A 21,902-nucleotide genomic window follows, 5' to 3' on the forward strand; every position below is an offset into this window, starting at 1 on the left:
ACCACTTGGATTCTATGAACGGTAGAATCCAGATTTTTCGCCAGCTCTTTTAATGGTGTCCCCGACCTTTTTTCAGTGACACAACTTAGAGAGGACACATTTTAATACATGATGTAACCTAGTAATAGCGTTTCATCATTCATTAATTTGAAGGTCTTTTGCGTACTGACAGTAGACTGTGATCCCCAAGCAAATTCCAAAAGAGAGAGAAAAAAGAATGAAGACAATTATGGCATTAGGTGCGGAGCACAAGCACGAATTGTTTTCAAAAAATGTTCAAATGTGTGTGAAATCTTACGGGACTTAACTGCTAAGGTCATCAGTCCCTAAGCTTACGCACTACTTAACCTAAATTATCCTAACGAAAAACACACACACCCATGTCCGAGGGACCACCTCCGGGATCAGCCACACAATCCATGACTGAAGCGCCCCTAGACCGCTCGGCTAATCCCGCGCAGCCGAATTGTTTTCCAGGATGTGGAAGGGAATCGGCTGTGTCCTTTCATAGGAACCACGGCGGAATTTGCATGGAGCGATTTAGCGATATCACGGAAGACCTAAAACTGAAAGGCTGGACGGAGACTTGAACTACCGTCCTCCTGAATGCGGGTTCAGTGTGCTACCCATTGCGCCACCCCACTCGCTCATATAAATGCTGCACCCTGCCCATATACACTCCTGGAAATTGAAATAAGAACACCGTGAATTCATTGTCCCAGGAAGGGGAAACTTTATTGACACATTCCTGGGGTCAGATACATCACATGATCACACTGACAGAAACACAGGCACATAGACACAGGCAACAGAGCATGCACAATGTCGGCACTAGTACAGTGTATATCCACCTTTCGCAGCAATGTAGGCTGCTATTCTCCCATGGAGACGATCGTAGAGATGCTGGATGTAGTCCTGTGGAACGGCTTGCCATGCCATTTCCACCTGGCGCCTCAGTTGGAGCAGCGTTCGTGCTGGACGTGCCGACCGCGTGAGACGACGCTTCATCCAGTCCCAAACATGCTCAATGGGGGACAGATCCGGAGATCTTGCTGGCCAGGGTAGTTGACTTACACCTTCTAGAGCACGTTGAGTGGCACGGGATACATGCGGACGTGCATTGTCCTGTTGGAACAGCAAGTTCCCTTGCCGGTCTAGGAATGGTAGAACGATGGGTTCGATGACGGTTTGGATGTACCGTGCACTATTCAGTGTCCCCTCGACGATCACCAGTGGTGTACGGCCAGTGTAGGAGATCGCTCCCCACACCATGATGCCGGGTGTTGGCCCTGTGTGCCTCGGTCGTATGCAGTCCTGATTGTGGCGCTCACTTGCACGGCGCCAAACACGCATATGACCATCATTGGCACCAAGGCAGAAGCGACTCTCATCGCTGAAGACGACACGTCTCCATTCGTCCCTCCATTCACGCCTGTCGCGACACCACTGGAGGCGGGCTGCACGATGTTGGGGCGTGAGCGGAAGACGGCCTAACGGTGTGCGGGACCGTAGCCCAGCTTCATGGAGACGGTTGCGAATGGTCCTCGCCGATACCCCAGGAGCAACAGTGTCCCTAATTTGCTGGGAAGTGGCGGTGCGGTCCCCTACGGCACTGCGTAGGATCCTACGGTCTTGGCGTGCATCCGTGCGTCGCTGCGGTCCGGTCCCAGGTCGACGGGCACGTGCACCTTCCGCCGACCACTGGCGACAACATCGATGTACTGTGGAGACCTCACGCCCCACGTGTTGAGCAATTCGGCGGTACGTCCACCCGGCTTCCCGCATGCCCACTATACGCCCTCGCTCAAAGTCCGTCAACTGCACATACGGTTCACGTCCACGCTGTCGCGGCATGCTGCCAGTGTTAAAGACTGCGGCGGTGCACAAATGCTGCGCAGCTAGCGCCATTCGACGGCCAACACCACGGTTCCTGGTGTGTCCGCTGTGCCATGCGTGTGATCATTGCTTGTACAGCCCTCTCGCAGTGTCCGGAGCAAGTATGGTGGGTCTGACACACCGGTGTCAATGTGTTCTTTTTTCCATTTCCAGGAGTGTAATACAAATCGCGTTCTTTCCAGTACACCATATTATTCCCCGCTCTTTTGGCCAAAAACCCCTATTTTTCAACACAATCTCACTTCAATCCGACGCCCTTACGCCACTTTACTAGGAGGGCCTGTATGCCCGCATGGTGCCACACTACTAGTAGACATCGGAGCCAACGTCTTACTGCATCAATAATCTTCCTATCATCCATGTCGTGCTTCTCGTGGAGTGCATCCTTCATTGGGTCATACAGATGGAAGTCGGAAGGTGCGACATCTGGGCTGTAGGGTGGATGAGGCACAACTGGTGGATGAGAGTGTCAGCACTACTAACAGAGACGTCTAGCTGAGCAACGAGGCGTTTGATTGTGATCCGTCGATCACCTCGACTGAGTGTCCACACGTTACAACACTGTAAGAGTCACAGGTGTGTGGTGGGGGACGCGGAAGATCGGACAGATTTGCGTGACCTTGATGATGATGATGATGACGACGGACGCCTCGCCCAACGACTCACCGTGCTTTTGTTTAGTGCCAGATCTCCGTAGATTTCTGCAAGCGCCTATGAATATCTCCAATGCTCTGATTTTCCACCAAAAGAAATTAAACGGCAGTTCTCTGCTTGGAACCCACCTTCGTTACAGACGCCATTTTGAAGACTACGTACAGCGCGACCACCTATCGAAACTATAGGGGCAGAAGCAGGAATATTCCACGATGTCCCACAGTACATTCTGCATTTTTCAATCGAAATCGACCGAGGAAAAAAATGTGTTGCATCATATAGAACGCCGCTCGTACATACAGTGCGGAGTAGAAAGTCACTTTGTGGACATCGTTTGAATCACATTTCTTTCTTTGTGGCTTGAGTATCAGACTGGGATTGTGTTTCAGAGAATGATTCTGTACAAATTTACACACTATCAGGTAAGGTTAACATAACAATGTATCGTTTAACACTCATTCGGTCTGTGGAAGGCATCGTATAACCAGAACATTAAGTTGCAATTTCATTCCAGAACAAATTGGTGTATTTGTACCAGTCTTTACCTTATTCCCTGTGTAGTCTGCAAGTATTATATTTTTGCCGAATGCTATGATATGTAACTATAATCTGTTATCAGCTGATACATGCCCTGCATGTCAGTATACAACCTCTCTGTGTCTCTCTTTATCTTGATTTTTTTAAAAAGAATTGTGAGATGTAACTCAGTGTCTGCAAAATCGGTATTGCATCCATGGTGTGTACAACCAAATCAAATAAGAGAACAAAAAAATCAATTTTATGCCAGATCTAAACATCATACGCTGCATTTGCTTCACGCCAACCCCCGACCTTCGGTGCCAACAACTACAGAAGTCGTCCATCACAGTCGCCACAAAAATCATAACTACCCTAAGGAAAATTTGCATTCTTGATCAGATTATATCGAATTTGGAAGCTCAGTCACGGCCCTGTAGACTCTGCCTGTAATTTCTGTGTTTCCGAAGTATCAGAAAGTTCCTCAGTGGCATCGCTAATCTTTTTAAACCACTGAAACACAGACTTAACAGCACTCCATCGTATATCTGAAAGTCTTGTAACTTTAACTCCCATGTTTTTCCGAAGGATCGATCAACTATGGTTAAAAGCTGAATAAAACACGCACAAACATTCTAAGGCTCTCAAAAAAGTCACATATGATGGAACTGTCAGTTCCTGTTTCAGTAATTTTGCCGCCCCATGTGAAAAATTTAAGCGCAACCCCCGCCCCCCTCCCTTCCCACTCTTCTCATCAACTCCTTGCATTTTCATAAAACAAACAGCACCACGTACTTAAATAACCCAAAACTAAAATTAATGACAAGCATATGTTTACATGTTTGCCTTATATTGCAGATATTTTTCTTGCTTTGGCATCAAAAGACTCCTATATGACTTCTTTGAAATCTATACAGCTAGTTCATGTTCAGTTGACACACAGCCGAGCCTGGCCCATTGTTGATTTCAGATACGTTTTAATCAGTTTAAACCTCTTTCTTCACTTGCCACTGTCACCGGCTATATTAGCAAAATACTTAAGGGTAACTTACGTTGCTTGCAAAACCATACTGTTATGAGTTTCAAAGCTTCAGGTGTTGTACTACCAAGTTTTACCAACACTGAGACTATTTTAAGTCCATCTTCAAAATCGATAACGCTATGCCCTTAGCGTGTCAATGACTAAAACAGTCGCGCAGTTTGGAATACTGTCACTTAGAACGTCACTTACGACTAATGTAGCTAAAAAATCGAAAAGCTCCATGTGCCTTCTAAGCTGTTGAAATCTCGCATTGAGAGCACTTTATTTAAACAGCCAGTACTTTAAAGAAAAATATATTTTGCGCTGCATTTCTGAATCTTCAATTCTCTCAGCCTCTTGTTCAGTCTCTTTCGTATTTACGTTCTGCTACCTACAGTTGGGTTTCCTGTATCGAGTCGAGTTGCCAGTTCCTTACCGTGTAGTAGGCAATCTTGGAATTTGAGGTCCTCCCTGCAGTTTGTGAAATACTCTGTTGTTTTTCAGACTAAGTCAGTAGCTTTCGATATATCTCTGGTAATACTGAAACATCGTACGATATCACCACTGAACAAAGAAACGTAAAATCACGGATAAGGTTAGTAAAAATGCCAGCCTCATGTGTAGCCATTCTGTCCGTTATTTTCGTCGTCGGTTATTTCAACCAATGGATCATAGACCTGTGTGATATTTAAGAGAGGCGACTGCGGCAGTCCTACTGTCCCATCTTCTTATGCTCAGCAGCTTCACCGACCATTCACGACTGCCCAGCTTGGAGTACATGCTAAAACAGAAACAAATTTTTCTCACCAAACAAAAGAATAAAACGGTTTATCTTGATACGTTTGCAGCATCATTTACAACTAGATTTAGGGAATGATTACTGGAGGGAACATAAAATGGCTTAGGAAGTAAATCTAAACTCCATTTTTGCTTTCGTAAGTTCTTGCCTTTCATGAACCGTTATCATGCCCTTGGCCCCCTCGTGTCCTCCATAGGTACTGTCATTTCCTCTAGCTGTTTTAAGACTACCTCTGTAAGCCCGGGGGCAGATGTATCTCTTACAGATACAAAGCCAAGAAAGTGTTTATTAATACAGTGTGTCCATAATTAAAGAACCAGTTTGATGGCATCAAATTTGAAAAGTACATTATTGACGCAGTGGGAAACGTCATAGGAAACAAAAACATTTAACGAGCTTTTACCAATAGGTGGCACTGTAAGCGTCTCAGCGTAAATGTGGTCTGCCACAACTGATAGATTAGTTGTAATACGACGGCTGTGGCTGTTCGGCAGCCAACGGTTGTGGTACTGTTAGTTTGGTTAACCCATCCACCACGGCAATGTCGTACCACATCGGATGGGTAAAAATCAGTTTTTAATTGTACTGCGACGAAAAACGGCAAGAAAAGCAAAATGACATCGGTTTCTAATTGTCGTGAGACTGGCTCTAGACATGTTCAACGTGCTGTCTGCCGTTTTCTCCCACAAGTTTAAATCGAGAAGCATGTTCCACAACAGATCAGAGTGTCTCAGGGGTCACGTTCAGATTGCGTTGGCAATGCATGTCTTCAGTTTGGCTAAGTTCGTAGCTGAATACAGCATCATTCAGATAACCCCACAGCCAGAAGTCACACGGATTAGAATCAGGTGGTCCGGATGTCCAGGCTGTAGGGAAATGACGGCTGATAATTCTAGCATTTTCCGAAATGCAGCACCCGCTTCACTGGCTGTGCAATGTGCGCAGGACTGCCATCCTGTATAAAAATGATCCTGCCCACCGATCCACGCCGTTGAAGGTTTGGAATGACGCCGGTACGGAAAAACTGTCATAGCGTTTACCAGTGACGTACATGTAACAGAACTCTTCGAAAAACTGTTGTCCTGCGATAAACAATGCCGTCAATCCGCATCACACAGTCACCTTTGCAGAATAAAGTGGTACCATTTGATGTGAGTGCGGGTTTTCCGTTGTCAGTATTCTGCATATCTACGTACTTACATGTCCCTTAGAGATAGAAATGAGTCTCGTTTGGTCAAGAAACGTTCCATGGCCATTCATTGTCGACTTCCATGAGAGCAAGAAATTACAGTGCGAACGTTTGTCTTGCTGGCAGGTCAGCAGGAGCAACTCCTGAAAATGAATGACTTTGTATGGATAGAATGCAGGATGTTTCGTAGGATTTTATGCACCGTGCTCGCAGCTGTATCCAACATTCGAGCAATTCCCCCAGCACTGCAGGTTAGCACATCACCGCTCGACTCCTCCTGGAATGCTGTGGCCACGTCTTCGACTGCTTTCCTCCCTCTGACACACTGCACTTCAAAAGAACGTGTCTTTTAGAATTTTTTAACCATTTTCTCCAGGCTCTTAGCAGACACCGGAACAATGCTTTTCATACCCTTGAGCCTTGCCTGACCGCAACTTCTGCAGGGCTACTGGCGCACAGTCACGTTCTTGAAAAATAGCTTTCCAGTAGCGCACTATCCTTCGTGGAGACAGTCACGTTGGGTGTCTCAGACGCAAACTCAGGAACAGCCGTCTGCCGTGCGTCTTTTTGGTGTGCATGTTGTGACGCTTACAGTGCCAGCTATTGGTCAAATTTTAGTTGATTGTTTTTTGTTCCATGCCGTTTCCCCCTGTGTGAATAATGTGCTGTTCAAATTTGACGTCATTCTGGGCAGTGGTTCTCGTTCTACAACGTTTAGAAACTGGAACTTTACTTATGGACACCTTGTATTTATATCACACGTATCAACATCAGTAGAATTCATATTAACGGAATACTGTGTTACTGCCATCAGCTCAACACCAGAAATATGTGGTATACAGTCAAAAACTATACTATAGTTTTTAGCAGCTTTCAATAAAGACAATATGTTATTTATAATTTCTTGATAGAGAATGTAAATTGTTTCTTTTGAAATTTTTTCCCGGACAATGACGAACATATTTTCACCACGAGCTATTCTCCTTATTTGTCCACCTAAAACTCAATCAAATTTTAAAAATAATTAAACCAGCTTTAAGAAATACACACTGTTGGGAGTAAAAAGTTTGTCGGAAATCTTCTTAAGGAAGACATTGCCTTCCAAATAGTCCATAATTGCTGTAAGGCAACAGAATGCACTTTTCCAATGCTGGATTTCCGCATTTAATATCTGCAGAGTTCCTGCATCGACAGTATTGCCATATTATAATCTTCTGAAGAGCTCCAGCCACTTTTTGTGCTATTTATTATAAGTGCACTTGGAACCTACCGTGGCTAGCTAATGTCTCGGAAATGTAACGCCAGTTAATGTAACCATCTCAAGTAAGTATTATTTTAATGTTCGAAAGTAGCATAAACAGAAAACAAGTCCTGCACTTTTTGAATAAAAAAAGTGTAATTGTAATTTTTAGAAGCGACATTGTAATGATCCTTACGATTCCTCTAAAATTCAATTATTTTTTTCAGGGAGACCTCTGTGACTAAGTTGTCCCAAGAAAATAGTCTATTTTGTCGGGCCATTTTGCGGGATCAGAATCAACTACATAACTGATTATTTGAGTGTGACATGTGCAGCCAATAGACTGAACTGGAACACTTTTGTATTCGTTAGAGAGCTCACACATTCTTAACCTTTGACGCTGAAAATACATCTTCACCCACTGAAGATTTATCCTGATTTACGTCTACATCTGCATTCGTGCATGTCTCATCTTGATCGAAATTTTCTTCAAGTTGAAATAACGTGTCTAATGAAAATTTCAGTTTCGTTTTTACATTTTCTATTAAAGCTCACCTTTTTCCTATACTGACTGCCTGCGAGGCACTTTTTTCTGCCACGAGACATTGTAAGAGTTTATAACATTCGCAATATGCCTAATGAAAACACGTCACGTCACAGTGAGAAAGCCTCTTCACATTAAAGCACTAATTCCCGGACACTGTCAGCTGAGTGTACAAAAATTAACGTATAACACTGTCGTTGCTGTCGTCTTTCTTGGACAGCCTACAACAGGAATGGTAAGAGCAGTGGCAGAATCTTTATCACCTACATTGGGGTGACAAAAGTCATGGGATACCACCTAATATTGTGTCGGAGCTGATTTTGCCCGACGTAGCGCAGAAGCTCGACATGGTATGGACTCAATTAGTCATTGGAAGTCCCCAGCGGAAATACTGATCCAAAATGTCTCTATAGCCGTCCATAAGTGCCGAAGTGTTCCGGTACAAGAGTTTGTGCACGAACTGACCTCTCGATTAGGTCCCAAAAATGTTCGATGGGATTGACGTCGGGAGATCTGGGTGGCCGAATCATTTGAACGAATTGTGTACTATGTTCTTCGAACCAATTGCGAACAGTTGTGACCTGGTGACATTGCACATTGCCATCCACAAAGATTCCATCATTGTTCTGGAACATGAAGTCCATGAATGGCTGCAAGTGGTCTCCAAGTAGCCGAACATACCATTTCCCGTCAGTGATCCGATCAGTTGGACCAGCGTGCGCAGTCCATACAATTTAAACACGCCCACACCATTACTGAGCCACCACCAGTGTACACGGTGCCTTGTTGACAACTTGGGTCCACGGCTTCGTGGGGACTGTGCCAAATTCTAACCGTACCATCAGCTCTTACCAACTGACATCGGGACTCACCTCACCAGGCCACGGTTCTCCAGTCGTCTAGAGTCCAACTGATACGGCTATGAGCCCAAGACAGGCGATGTCGTGCAAAGGCACTCGCATCGGCTGTCTCCTGCCACAGCACATTAACGCCAAGTTTCCCCGCACTGTCCCAACACATACGTTTATCGCACCTCCCACACTGATTTATGCTGTTATTTCAAGCAGTGTTGCTCGTATGATGGCACTGACAACTACGCCAACGAGATTGCTCTCCTGGGTAAGTGAGTACTGTCGGACACTGCAGCCCATTGTGAGAGGTAATGCCTGAAATTTCGTATTCTCTGCACAGTCCTGACACTGTGAACTTCGGAATATTGAATTCCCTAACGATTTCCGAAATGGAATGCCCCATACGACTAGCCGCATTCAAAATCTGATAATTCCCGTCGTGCGGCCACAGTCATGTCGGAAACCATTTCACGTGAGTCATATGAGTAGAAATGAGCTACTACCACCATCTGTATGTGTGCATATCGCTATCCAGTGACTTCTGTCACCCCAGTGTAGACGATTTTTGTACAAAATTAATAAATAAAAATATATTGTGTGTGGCAAATGAAATACGTTTCTGACAAGCATAGCTCGTAGGGATAGTTCGACCGCTATATCACACCTCACTCGCTACTTAGACATTAGTGTAGTTCATTAACAAACAAAAAAAGCGATCACTGTTTCTGTACAATGAAACCGCTAGCCGTAGGGCAGCGTATCCAGTGCGTGCGCAGTTCGGTTCTTTTCAGCACTCAATAGATACCAATTTGCCGCGCGAGCATTGTTGCGATCGGGTTACTGCTATAGGTGTGTGTAGGGTTGCTACATGGGCACTGTTACAGTGTGTAAACTTTTAGATGGCAGACCTCTCCCTAGTCCTGAAACGGTAGAAGTCGGTAAACTTCGGGAGGCTTCGGTAGGCACGCAGTTTCGACTGCTGCCAACATTACGTAGCTGACTGTGTTGTACAAGGTAGCCATTGTCGTCTGCTTCGTTATTGTTTTGCGCTGTACTGTTCTGCGTGTTTTTATTGTGCAGTTGTGTTAAACATTATCCAAATGAGTGAAGAGGCAGTTGCTGGCCCATCTCGGGAGTCGCCAACAACCCCTATCGGTAGGCCTACGGTTAGAAGGAAACCAGTATTGCGTAGCGATGCTCGCAAAATTATATTGCGTGTGATTGAATCATGCAAAAGGGAAAGGGAGCAGAAAAAATTGCTTCACCCCATTTACAAATCTTCAGTGATACCTGATACATACACAGGAGAAAGCATGCGTAGCAATGGAAGATTCAAAGAGTTTTCCAAGAATCATCCTGGCGTATCACCACAAACACCTGGCAAGAAAAGGTGAGTTTCCATTTCCGCGAACAAAATGTCTGAAATGGAAACGCACATTCATTTTTATATATAGAGATTGACAGTTACGTTATACTATGTGACCTGTTTAAGTATATTTAAATTTTATAATTAATAGTCCCCCCCTCATGAACCATGGACCTTGCCGTTGGTGGGGAGGCTTGCGTGCCTCAGCGATACAGATAGCCGCACCGTAGGTGCAACCACAACGAAGGGGTATCTGTTTAGAGACCAGACAAACGTGTGGTTCCTGAAGAGGGGCAGCAGCCTTTTCAGTAGTTGCAGGGGCAACAGTCTGGATGATTGACTGATCTGGCCTTGTAACAATAACCAAAACGGCCTTGCTGTGCTGGTACTGCGAACGGCTGAAAGCAAGGGGAAACTACAGCCGTAATTTTTCCCGAGGGCATGCAGCTTTACTGTATGATTAAATGATGATGGCGTCCTCTTGGGTAAAATATTCCGGAGGTAAAATAGTCCCCCATTCGTATCTCCGGGCGGGGACTACTCAAGAGGATGTCGTTATCAGGAGAAAGAAAACTGGCGTTCTACGGATCGGAGCGTGGAATATCAGATCCCTTAATGGGGCAAGTAGGTTAGAAAATTTAAAAGGGGAAATGGATAGGCTACAGTTAGATATAGTGGGAACTAGTGTAGTTCGGTGGCAGGAGGAACAAGACTTCTGGTCAGGTGACTACTGGGTTATAAACACAAAATCAATTAGGGGTAAAGCAGGAGTAGGTTTAATAATGAATAGGAAAATAGGTATGCGGGTAAGCTACTACAAACAGCATAGTGAACGCATTATTGTGGCCAAGATAGATACGAAGCCCACACCTACTACAGTAGTACAAGTTTATATGCCAACTAGCTCTGCAGATGACGAAGAAATTCAAGAAATGCATGATGAAATAAAAGAAATTACTCAGATAGGGAAGGGAGACGAAAATTTAATAGTCATGGGTGACTGGAATTCGAGTGTAGGAAAAGGAAGAGAAGGAAACGTAGTAGGTGAATATGGATTGGGGCTAAGAAATGAAAGAGGAAGCCGACTGGTAGAATTTTGCGCAGAGCACAACATAATCGTAGCTAACACTTAGTTTAAGAATCATGAAAGAAGGTTGTATACATGGAAGAACCCTGTAGATACTAAAAGGTATCAGATAGATTATATAATGGTAAGACAGAGATTTAGGAACCAGGTTTTAAATTGTAAGACATTTCCAGGGGCAGATGTGGACTCTGACCACAATCTATTGGTTATGACCTGTAGATTAAAACTGAAGAAACTGCAAAAAGATGGGAATTTAAGGAGATGGGACCTGGATAAACTGAAAGAACCAGAGGTTGTACAGAGTTTCAGGAAGAGCATAAGGGAACAATTGACAGGAATGGGGGAAAGAAATACAGTAGAAGAAGAATGGGTAGCTTTGAGGGATGAAGTAGTGAAGGCAGCAGAGGATCAAGTAGGTAAAAAGACAAGGGCTAGTAGAAATCCTTGAGTAACAGAAGAAATATTGAATTTAATTGATGAAAGGAGAAAATATAAAAATGCAGTAAATGAAGCAGGCAAAAAGGAATACAAACGTCTCAAAAATGAGATCGACAGGAAGTACAAAATGGCTAAGCAGGGATGGCCAGAGGACAAATGTAAGGATGTAGAGGCTTATCTCACTAGGGGTAAGATAGATACTGCCTACAGGAAAATTAAGGAGACCTTTGGAGATAAGAGAACGACTTGTATGAATATCAAGAGCTCAGATGGAAACCCAGTTCTAAGCAAAGAAGGGAAAGCAGAAAGGTGGAAGGAGTATAGAGAGGGTCTATACAAGGGCGATGTACTTGAGGACAATATTATGGAAATGGAAGAGGATGTAGATGAAGATGAAATGGGAGATACGATACTGCGTGAAGAGTTTGACAGAGCACTGAAAGACCTGAGTCGAAACAAGGCCCCCGGAGTAGACAACATTCCATTGGAACTACTGACGGCCCTGGGAGAGCCAGTCCTGACAAAACTCTACCATCTGGTGAGCAAGATGTATGAAAGAGGCGAAATACCCTCAGACTTCAAGAAGAATATAATAATTCCAATCCCAAAGATAACAGGTGTTGACAGGTGTGAAAATTACCGAACTATCAGTTTAATAAGTCACAGCTGCAAAATACTAACACGAATTCTTTACAGACGAATAGAAAAACTAGTAGGAGCCAACCTCGGGGAAGATCAGTTTGGATTCCGTAGAAACACTGGAACACGTGAGGCAATACTGACCTTACGACTTATATTAGAAGAAAGATTAAGGAAAGGCAAACCTACGTTTCTAGCATTTGTAGACTTAGAGAAAGCTTTTGACAATGTTGACTGGAATACTCTCTTTCAAATTCTAAAGGTGGCAGGGGTAAAATACAGGGAGCGAAAGGCTATTTACAATTTGTACAGAAACCAGATGGCAGTTATAAGAGTCGAGGGACATGAAAGGGATGCAGTGGTTGGGAGGGGAGTAAGACAGGGTTGTAGCCTCTCCCCGATGTTGTTCAATCTGTATATTGAGCAAGCAGTAAAGGAAACATAAGTAAAATTCGGAGTAGGTATTAAAATCCATGGAGAAGAAATAAAAACTTTGAGGTTCGCCGATGACATTGTAATTCTGTCAGAGACAGCAAAGGACTTGGAAGAGCAGTTGAATGGAATGGACAGTGTCTTGAAAGGAGGATATAAGATGAACATCAACAAAAGCAAAACGAGGATAATGGAATGTAGTCGAATTAAGTTGGGTGATGCTGAGGGAATTAGATTAGGAAATGAGACACTTAAAGTAGTAAAGGAGTTTTGCTATTTGGGGAGCAAAATAACTGATGATGGTCGAAGTAGAGAGGATATAAAATGTAGACTGACAATGGCAAGGAAAGCGTTTCTGAAGAAGAGAAATTTGTTAACATCGAGTATAGATTTAAGTGTCAGGAAGTCATTTCTGAAAGTATTTGTATGGAGTGTAGCCTTGTATGGAAGTGAAACATGGACTATAAATAGTTTGGACAAGAAGAGAATAGAAGCTTTCGAAATGTGGTGCTACAGAAGAATGCTGAAGATTAGATGGGTACATCACATAACTAATGAGGAAGTACTGAACAGGATTGGGGAGAAGAGAAGTTTGTGGCACAACTTGACCAGAAGAAGGGATCGGTTGGTAGGACATGTTCTGAGGCATCAAGGGATCACCAATTTAGTATTGGAGGGCAGCGTGGAGGGTAAAAATCGTAGAGGGAGACCAAGAGATGAATACACTAAGCAGGTTCAGAAGGATGTAGGTTGCAGTAGGTACTGGGAGATGAAGAAGCTTGCACAGGATAGAGTAGCATGGAGAGCTGCATCAAACCAGTCTCAGGACTGAAGACCACAACAACAATTAATAGTTTAACATTGCGGGGAATGAAATAAAATTAAAAAAAATTGCGAGCAGTGGGAATCGAACCCAGGTCCGCTGCATGACAAGAATTTCCTTTTTTTTTTTATTAATCTCATTTTGTTCGCTTTTGTTCGTTGCATCTGCTCGGGGCGGACGTCGTAAGACATCCGTTTAAGTTCGTTGTTGATCGATTAACTCAGTTTTTTTTTATTATTACAGAGCGCAGCTATCGCTCTGACCGAACACGCTGAGCTACCGTGCTACGCATGCTACAGTGACCTGACTGTTGAAACATTGTCCATTACACTTTTCGGGCGTTTGGAGAACAACTCACCAAAATTTCAGTGCAATCGGGTGAATGGTTTGTGAGCGCATAGTAGACAAACATACATACATTAATTTTTATATATGTAGTTTTTAATGTACATGACGATTCCAGTTTCGTTTACGAACAACATTTAAAGCGAGTTTTCTTCCAAGCCTTTCGTCTGCTTTCGTGTAAGCATGACGCGTAATTTGTGCTTCCTCCTCTCCCGGCACTCCCCTCACAACTCTTCCGTCTTACAGTTAACACACTGTATGTCATATGCTGACGTTAATCATTTTTACTCTATAATAAAGCTGACGTATGCGCACTCTGAAATAAAGGGAGTCTAAGTAGCGACGTGAGACAAATAATACGGCCAAGATGATAAATTATCAGTCCGCACATTGCACATTCTGGCAACGCTGTAGGCTGCAACAGTTCCTGGAGACAGTCTCGTCTTCTGTTCAAGTGGTTATGCTATGTCTACGCTCGTGGTTTAGCAGTAAACAGCGCGTTTTCTAAATGCAACGTCTCGCGGGCGAAATCGCTCGTTGTCTAAACTTTTTTATAGAGTCTTTCGGGTGAATGCGTATCTCCTGAGTGTAATGGTAGCACAGCTACGTTGTCTTTCACTTTCTGACACACCGGTGATAATAGTTCCGCCCAATAACATTTTTGCGGCAGATTTCTCGTCAGACTGCCTTCGAACGGCCCATGCGTCAGGCATCTCCAGGACTCATACATGGCTTGGACTCGGCAGCAGCTGCCGCGGCGGAGCTGCGCCCTCTCCCTGTGTCTACAGCGTCAGCTACCCGTCATCGGTTTTGAGGGTAGAAAATGCTTTACTGTTTGCTGATTGATGCTCCACAAAAAAACCTATGATTTGCATTTCACGCTCAATAGAAATGGTGGCAAACGACCCGTTTTTGTATGATGAGTATTGTATTACACTAATATACAAAACACGAGTGTGGCTCCAAATTAATGTTATAGTTTGTGACCCAATCAGAAGGCCTCACTACGTTGTTTAATTTTATTATTCATGCCCCATACCTCTTTCTTATAAAATGTGCAGTTTTCCGCCAGGAATTCGTAATTTTTTCTCAAGCCATAGTAAGTATCTGTGGTGTAATGAGTTTTACCGATATTGTTTGATTTCTTACGGTAAAGGTACGCTATAAACCGTGTGAATACATTTACTCTACAGTAACGCAAGCACACTGCACATTTTGAGGTCTACGTATGGGTTCACGGAGAACTTTATATTGATCGAAAGTAATACTGACGGTATTAAATCAGATTTATATCTACAAAATTGGTTTTGAAGCTCCCGAAAGTGGTAGGAAATTGCTAGCTCCAGTGTGAGCAAATGTCTACAGGTGTGCCTAATGGCTGTTACACTGATCTAGCACAGAGAAATTATAGCCACTTCAGAACTATTCACTTTACATTTAGGTCCTAAATGACGAACAGAAAACAAATTTGTGTCGTTGACGGTCGAGTCGAATTTCTTCAGAGATGTTTGTATAATAAAGAGGCTTGTTATTCACAAAGCAGACATCTATGATCATTAACACAGCTTACTGAGTCGATGTTGGAATAAGACTTAATGTGTACAGGGTTTTCTTCAGATTTTATAAAGGAATTTCTTCTGGCAATTTGCAGCTCCATTTTAAATAAAAAGGAAAAAATAAAACACCTTGGAGAGGCTTCGTCCCGCCATAGCCCTCCGGAACGTACGTCTCATACCAGACGAGTGTAACCCCAAATGTTTGCGTTGTAGAGTAATTGTGGTGTACGTGTACATGGAGACAGTGTTTGCACAGCAATCGCTGACAGTGTAACTGAGGCCGAATAAGGGGAATCAGCCTGCATTCGCCGAGGCAGATGGAAAACCGACTTAAAAAAATCCACAGACCGGCCGGCACACCGAAACTCTACACTAATCTGCTGGGCGGATTCGTGCCGAGATCAACACGCCTTCCCGCTCGGGAAGAAGCGCGTTAGACCGCGCGGCTATCCGGTCGGGCAAGAAGAAACATAGCTAACTAATTATTCGATGCCACTCAGCGATCAATTCATTTGAGGATTCAGAAAAAGAAGAAGCTGAAAATTATGTTCATTAACACAGAAACTGAAACTAAATGCGAACAGAGCACAGTTTTGCACCTTCGAGTGTTTTTCACCTTGAGATCAGTCGCAGGAGAGGGTATGCACTGTTCATTGCTTTCGTATTCCCCTCTTGTTCGATCCCTAAATGATGAAAAGAATTTCAAATCCATCTCACAGATGATTCCGATGAAACAGACCACAATGCTTCCTCCCACGACGTACTGGATCGAGGTCGCCAGAAGGCTTACGAAATGGATTCGAAATCTAATGTGACAAGTGAAACAAGCACTTGATTAACCGGAATTTCCATGTTAGTCTACGTAGATGTACAAAATTAAAACAAGAAGAAACCCTAATTTGTCCATTGACATAACTAATTTGACAAGAGCAGAATAAAATTAACAAGCATAGTTGTAAAACTACATCCAGCACCTGAGACAATGGTAAACCATGGTCTCGGTCAAAAATTCGTAGCTAGCAGTAGCAGTGGCAGAGTCCACAGCATCTATTCGATTGTCGAGCTTAAACTGTGACATGAATTCACTTGTTCTTCATGGTGTTAAATCCATGCATGCTGTCAAAGATGATACAAAAACGGTACCAAGTTTTTAGATCATTTACAGTCTTTTCCATGGCAATTTCGCTAAAAAATGAGATAAATTTATTTTGTTTGGTTGGGGATAAATAGCTTGTAAATCTTTTTTTCCACTGTGATTGAGTGGACTGTTCTAATTTCATTAAGTGTTCTCCGAATACAGCATCATATTTAGATAAGTCTAATTAGTTGCAGAAAATTTTCTTTGCTTTCCGCTAGCGTGTGCTCTCTGTGGTCGCGAAATGGAAAATTTTCTTCAGCCAAAAACATAGTGACATCTAGCAGTCTTCTTACAATATCTTGTGGCGAAACAGGCGCTGTAAAATTTGAGAGATGCAGAGCCGAACGCGGTGGCCGAGGGTTCTAGGCGCTTCAGTCTGGAACGGCGCGACCGCTACGGAAGCAGGTTCGAATTCTGCCTCGGGCATGGATGTGTGTGATTAGTAGATTAGGTTTAAGTAGTTCTAAGTCTAGGGGACTGATGACCTCAGATGTTAAGTTCCATAGTGCTCAGAGCCATTTGAACCATTTGCAGAGGCGAGCTAATGTGCCGGGACTTAGCCCAGTTCACTGCTACTAGCGCTACATCATAACGCGCCTGTGCGTAGCGTACAAAGTTTTGCGCCGTAATCTAAATGGTTCAAATGCCTCTGAGCACTATGGGACTTAACATCTGAGGTCATCAGTCCCCTACAACTTAGAACTACTTAAACCTAACTAACCTAAGGACATCACACACATCCATGCCCGAGGCAGGATTCGAACCTGCGACCGTAGCACTCGCGCGTTTCCAGGCTGTAGCGCCTAGAACCGCTTGGCCACTCCGGCCGGCAGCACTTGATTACATCCATTAAATAATGAAGATATAACAGGTTTCAAGACTTTGATGTAAATAACAATCAATACAAAGTCTCAAAGATCTAGTTCAGAAGTCATGTTCTATTGTCAGTTCCCTTCAAAAAAATCCTGCCGACATATTTTAAATGCAATCGCGCTAAAACTTTTTCTGTGATTAAAGCCAACTTAACTCCATTCATACAAAAATTACGAAGATTGTAAACTGATTCCCGACAGAGTTACTAAATAACATGTGTTCGTGAAAGCTACCTGGACATACAACAGCCTGGACGGATGCTGCTACCTGGACATACAGCAGATGACGGCAGATGTTCCCTTCTGCCGTCCGCTGCTCCCGTACATAAATATGGTCCGAGAGGCAGTAAGAGACACGAGAAGGCGATGTGAACGCGAGCAAACCGTGCAGCGCGCACACAAGGGGGGGTCGATCGCCAGCCGGCGGTGTCTGCTCCGCCGCCAGTCCCATCGGCCACTCCTCTTACGACGACTTGGCATCAGCAGATTGACATTGCAGGGAGACGACACAGGCTGTGGAAATGGTTTATGACGGTACAACGTTTCACTCGGGCGGAGCTGTGCAACCACCTGGCGCCGCGGCAAGAGAACAACACACACACACACACACACACACACACACACGAACAGCCGCTTTTACCGGTAAACAAGAGCGTTCGCGGGAACCGTCGGCAACGCGCATAATTGAAACCTTCACGGACGAAGAAAACTCGTACCCTCCACGTGGTAGCGTCCTTCACGACGAACCTGACGTCGAACAGGCTAGGACAACAACCCTGGAATTCGGCGAGAACGTCGAATTGATGAACCAAGAACCACTGGAAAGAGATATCAGCGTTGCAGAAACGGATGATATCGTCCTAGCGTGACACGAACGGCGCTATCGGAGACGCCAAACCTCGGAAACAACGAGCTGACACGATTGATACCACCAATAGGTTCGCACCTATTACCCCCAGAGATGACAACAAGGACGACTCCACTCAGACACGGAAACTCGAACTAGGAACGTCGGAGCAACAAACCGCTGCTGCATCCGACGCAGCAATACAAAAATGTGTTCCACCAGTGACTGTTTATTATACTGGCCAGTAAGTGGAACTGAATAATGCGCTACAACAGCAACTCTCCGGAACCCTGAAGGCCATCTTCCAGACGGACCGAATTAAATACCATTTCGAGTCCTTTGAGGATCAAAGAAAGGCTCTTAAATTTTTTGAAACCTACGACTTGCCACACTTCACACACCAACCACAGGAGGAAAAGGAACTTTGTAAGCTACCGCTTCTGTTTTGCTCTTTTCTGCTGATGGTTAAGCCTGAGAGTCGAACGTATAAGTGGAAAATTTTGCACAACGGATTTTATAACGCTAATTTGTCGCCCTGACACTTATACGCTCTCCAGAAGGGTAAGCTTATCCTTTGCTCTATATGTGACGTTAACTTGTTGTATGCAAATCTTATTAGTTTCTAACCATATCCTCAGTATACGCTAGAATGTTCAGATGTGCTGACCTACAAACACTGCCTCCTCCGGGTGGTTGCAAACATGAAATACACAAATAAGGACATAATAAAATGACAAAGGAAAATACTAGCTATGAAATGATACACTCAGTAGTGTTAAATTCTTTACTCTTCTGCAAGTCACTCTATTCAAGGTAACACAGTACGAGCAACATTATAGTTCTGCCTATTCACATTTGGTAATCGCTCTGTCTGGCACTGTCCTGTGATATATAATCGCGGTCGTTAATTCAAGCGCGGAATACTGACATCAGCTATGGCAATTGCAATTATATTTAGAACTACACTCGCGACTAGCAACGTGAAGCCTCAGCATAGAACGAAAAAGACACGTGTTCAGCAATTTACTTTACTTCCCTCGTACGACCACTAAAGTGATCTGACGCTTATCGCTGCAAAGGTTCTCGGCTCAGAGAGATAACATAAATTCTACTTCACCAAAAGCTTCCGTGGGCACCTCCACGGCTGCCGTGGAACACCAGACGATCCTCAGGCTCTCGCTACAAGTACTCTGTCCCAGTAACGAGGTCGCACACCTCGCCAGGACCAACCTCTCTCCTCGACGCTCCAGGAACAAGTCTTTCTCAGTCGCTACGCTTTTTCGTAGCTCCTGTTCTTTTTTATTCCCCCTTTTAATGTGTGTGGCCAATCATGTTGCTGGAAGGCGTTCGTTTCCGAGCGCCGACCAATCTCATTTTTGCAACCGACTGAAGCTTCTAGAAGCTTCCAGACTGTTCCAGAAGCTTCCGCTCCGGCCGTTGGGAAAACCACCTACACGTCGCCATGCGTTTTGTGAGCGAGCCCTTGTATCTTCTCCTTGTCCTTGGTCACGTGGCTCCCGCTAAGCCGCGGTCCACCCGCGTGGGGTTTCCAGAGTAGCTTACGGGCGCTGTTGTTTTCAGCTCTCAGGCCTGCCTGCTACGCTTGTGTCTTTCCCGTTCTCCTGCCAGCCTCCCGTCTCCGTCCGCTTCACTATCGCCCAACGTGCAGATATTCTGCTACAAATTAAGATCCCTAGCCGATGTCAATATCGTTAATGGTTTCCTGTCTCGATGTTTATACTTCCGGAGTGGTAGTTGTAATGTCGCTCAAAATGATGCCACCTTACAACTTAAGGTGGTGATCACAGGTCACAGAACGTCAACTCCATGAACATTAAGTGAAAAAGGATTCCCCCACGCCAGGGTACATCACCTACTGTCAGCCTTCCTAAGGCAAAAAACAACCATATAAACTACGAAATCCGTTATCTTATCTTCACGAGACTGCGCATTGAAGATTATCGGTCCAAGAATGGGCCAACACAGTGCAAAAACTGTCAACGCTTCGAGCATACGGCAAATTATTGCTGGCTGCCACCCCGCTGCGTAAAATGCGTTGGAGACCATCGAACCAAGGACTGCAGCCTGCGCTGCACCTCCAAAGCAAAATGTGCTAACTGTGATAAAGACCACTGCGCCTCATGGTGCGGCTGCGAAAAATACCAGGCACTCCTACGGAAATAAAAAGTTCAGCCGCAACAGCAGGCCAACAAACCGACGGTGAAGATCGTCCACCAATCGACAACGCCAGCGACGACCAGCAAGACGGGCTGTCAGGCACCAGCACAACAGCCATCCGGACAGCCCCAAATGTCAGCTTACCTTACAGAGGACTCCGAGACGTTCGGATTTCACGATCCTATGCAGACATACTGTCGCCTAGGAGACAAACTTGCAACATCTGTTTCCAGCTCTACAGCCACCCTACGCACCTTGACAGACATCGCAGTCCTACTTATGCAACTTCAACAAAAACTGGCAGCAATCCTCATGCTGGTGGAGGGAATAATCAAAGCGTTCACTGCTCCTTAAGGAATGGCAGCAGAACAAGAAACCTTCGAAACTGCATTTGGAATGACAACGGAAAAGACGTAAACAAACTGAACGGAACTAATTTGTTACTCGGCACAGGTTGTGTATAGTTCTGATATCGGAAACGCACCTGACGGAGATTGCTAGTTTCAAATTACGTATCATGCATGGTTATAGGATCGACTGGATTGGACAACGAGGTGGCAGAACTGCAGTATTCGTCAAAAACACCATACGACGTCATCAGGAGGATCTACCGTCACAGGAATCACTGGGAGCCACAACGGCTACAATCTTCACGGCGACTGAATACATAACTCTGGTGGTGGCATATATTAGCCCCAAGAAACAGTTGATGGCCAGAGATCTCCATGCTGTCTTCGACCGATTCAGTAAGGTCTTGCTGCGAGGAGACCTTAACTCCAAACATGGGGGCTTGGCATTCAAGGAGGGCCATCCGAAAGGGACAGCTGCTCTACGATGTAGAGAATGACCAAGTCACCATCTATGGGCTACGGGAGCTGACACGTATCCCTGATTTGGCCGTCCAGGAGGCTGACTTTCTCGATATAGCGATTGTTAAAAATATCGCTGCAAATCTACAGCTCAAGAGCATCCAGGACCTGTCATCTGATCAGCTACCAGTTCTCAGACTTCTCGAGGATGGCATACTCCCAATACCACCTCCAAGCTCCAGAGCTGTTAACTGTGATCTCTTTTCGACATATCTTAACAATAACGTCCGACCGACCCCAAGCAGTCTCTACAGTTCCAGAAATTGACATCGCTGAGGCAACCTTGACAACTAAAATCCAACGGGCAACAAGAAATGCAGCAACTGATATCTTTCGTCGAGAGCGTCAATTTAAAACATTCCTTCATCTCAAAGAAATCAAGCATCGCCGGAATAAGCACAGAAAACGATGGTAACGATACAGACATCATGAAAATAGACGGCTGATGCATCGTTTGTCCCGGAAGCTACGTCGCCAAGCTGAAGAATGGCGTCAAGGCACCTGAGAAACAAACACAGACGAAATGTTCCTCCAGACTAGAAAAGAGTTGCAACTTGTCAGGGCACTACGCCAACCGAGACCATCAATACGCGGCCCTGGCG

This window comes from Schistocerca piceifrons, chromosome 2 (genome assembly GCF_021461385.2).
Source record: "Schistocerca piceifrons isolate TAMUIC-IGC-003096 chromosome 2, iqSchPice1.1, whole genome shotgun sequence".
NCBI classification, from domain to species: domain Eukaryota; kingdom Metazoa; phylum Arthropoda; class Insecta; order Orthoptera; family Acrididae; genus Schistocerca; species Schistocerca piceifrons.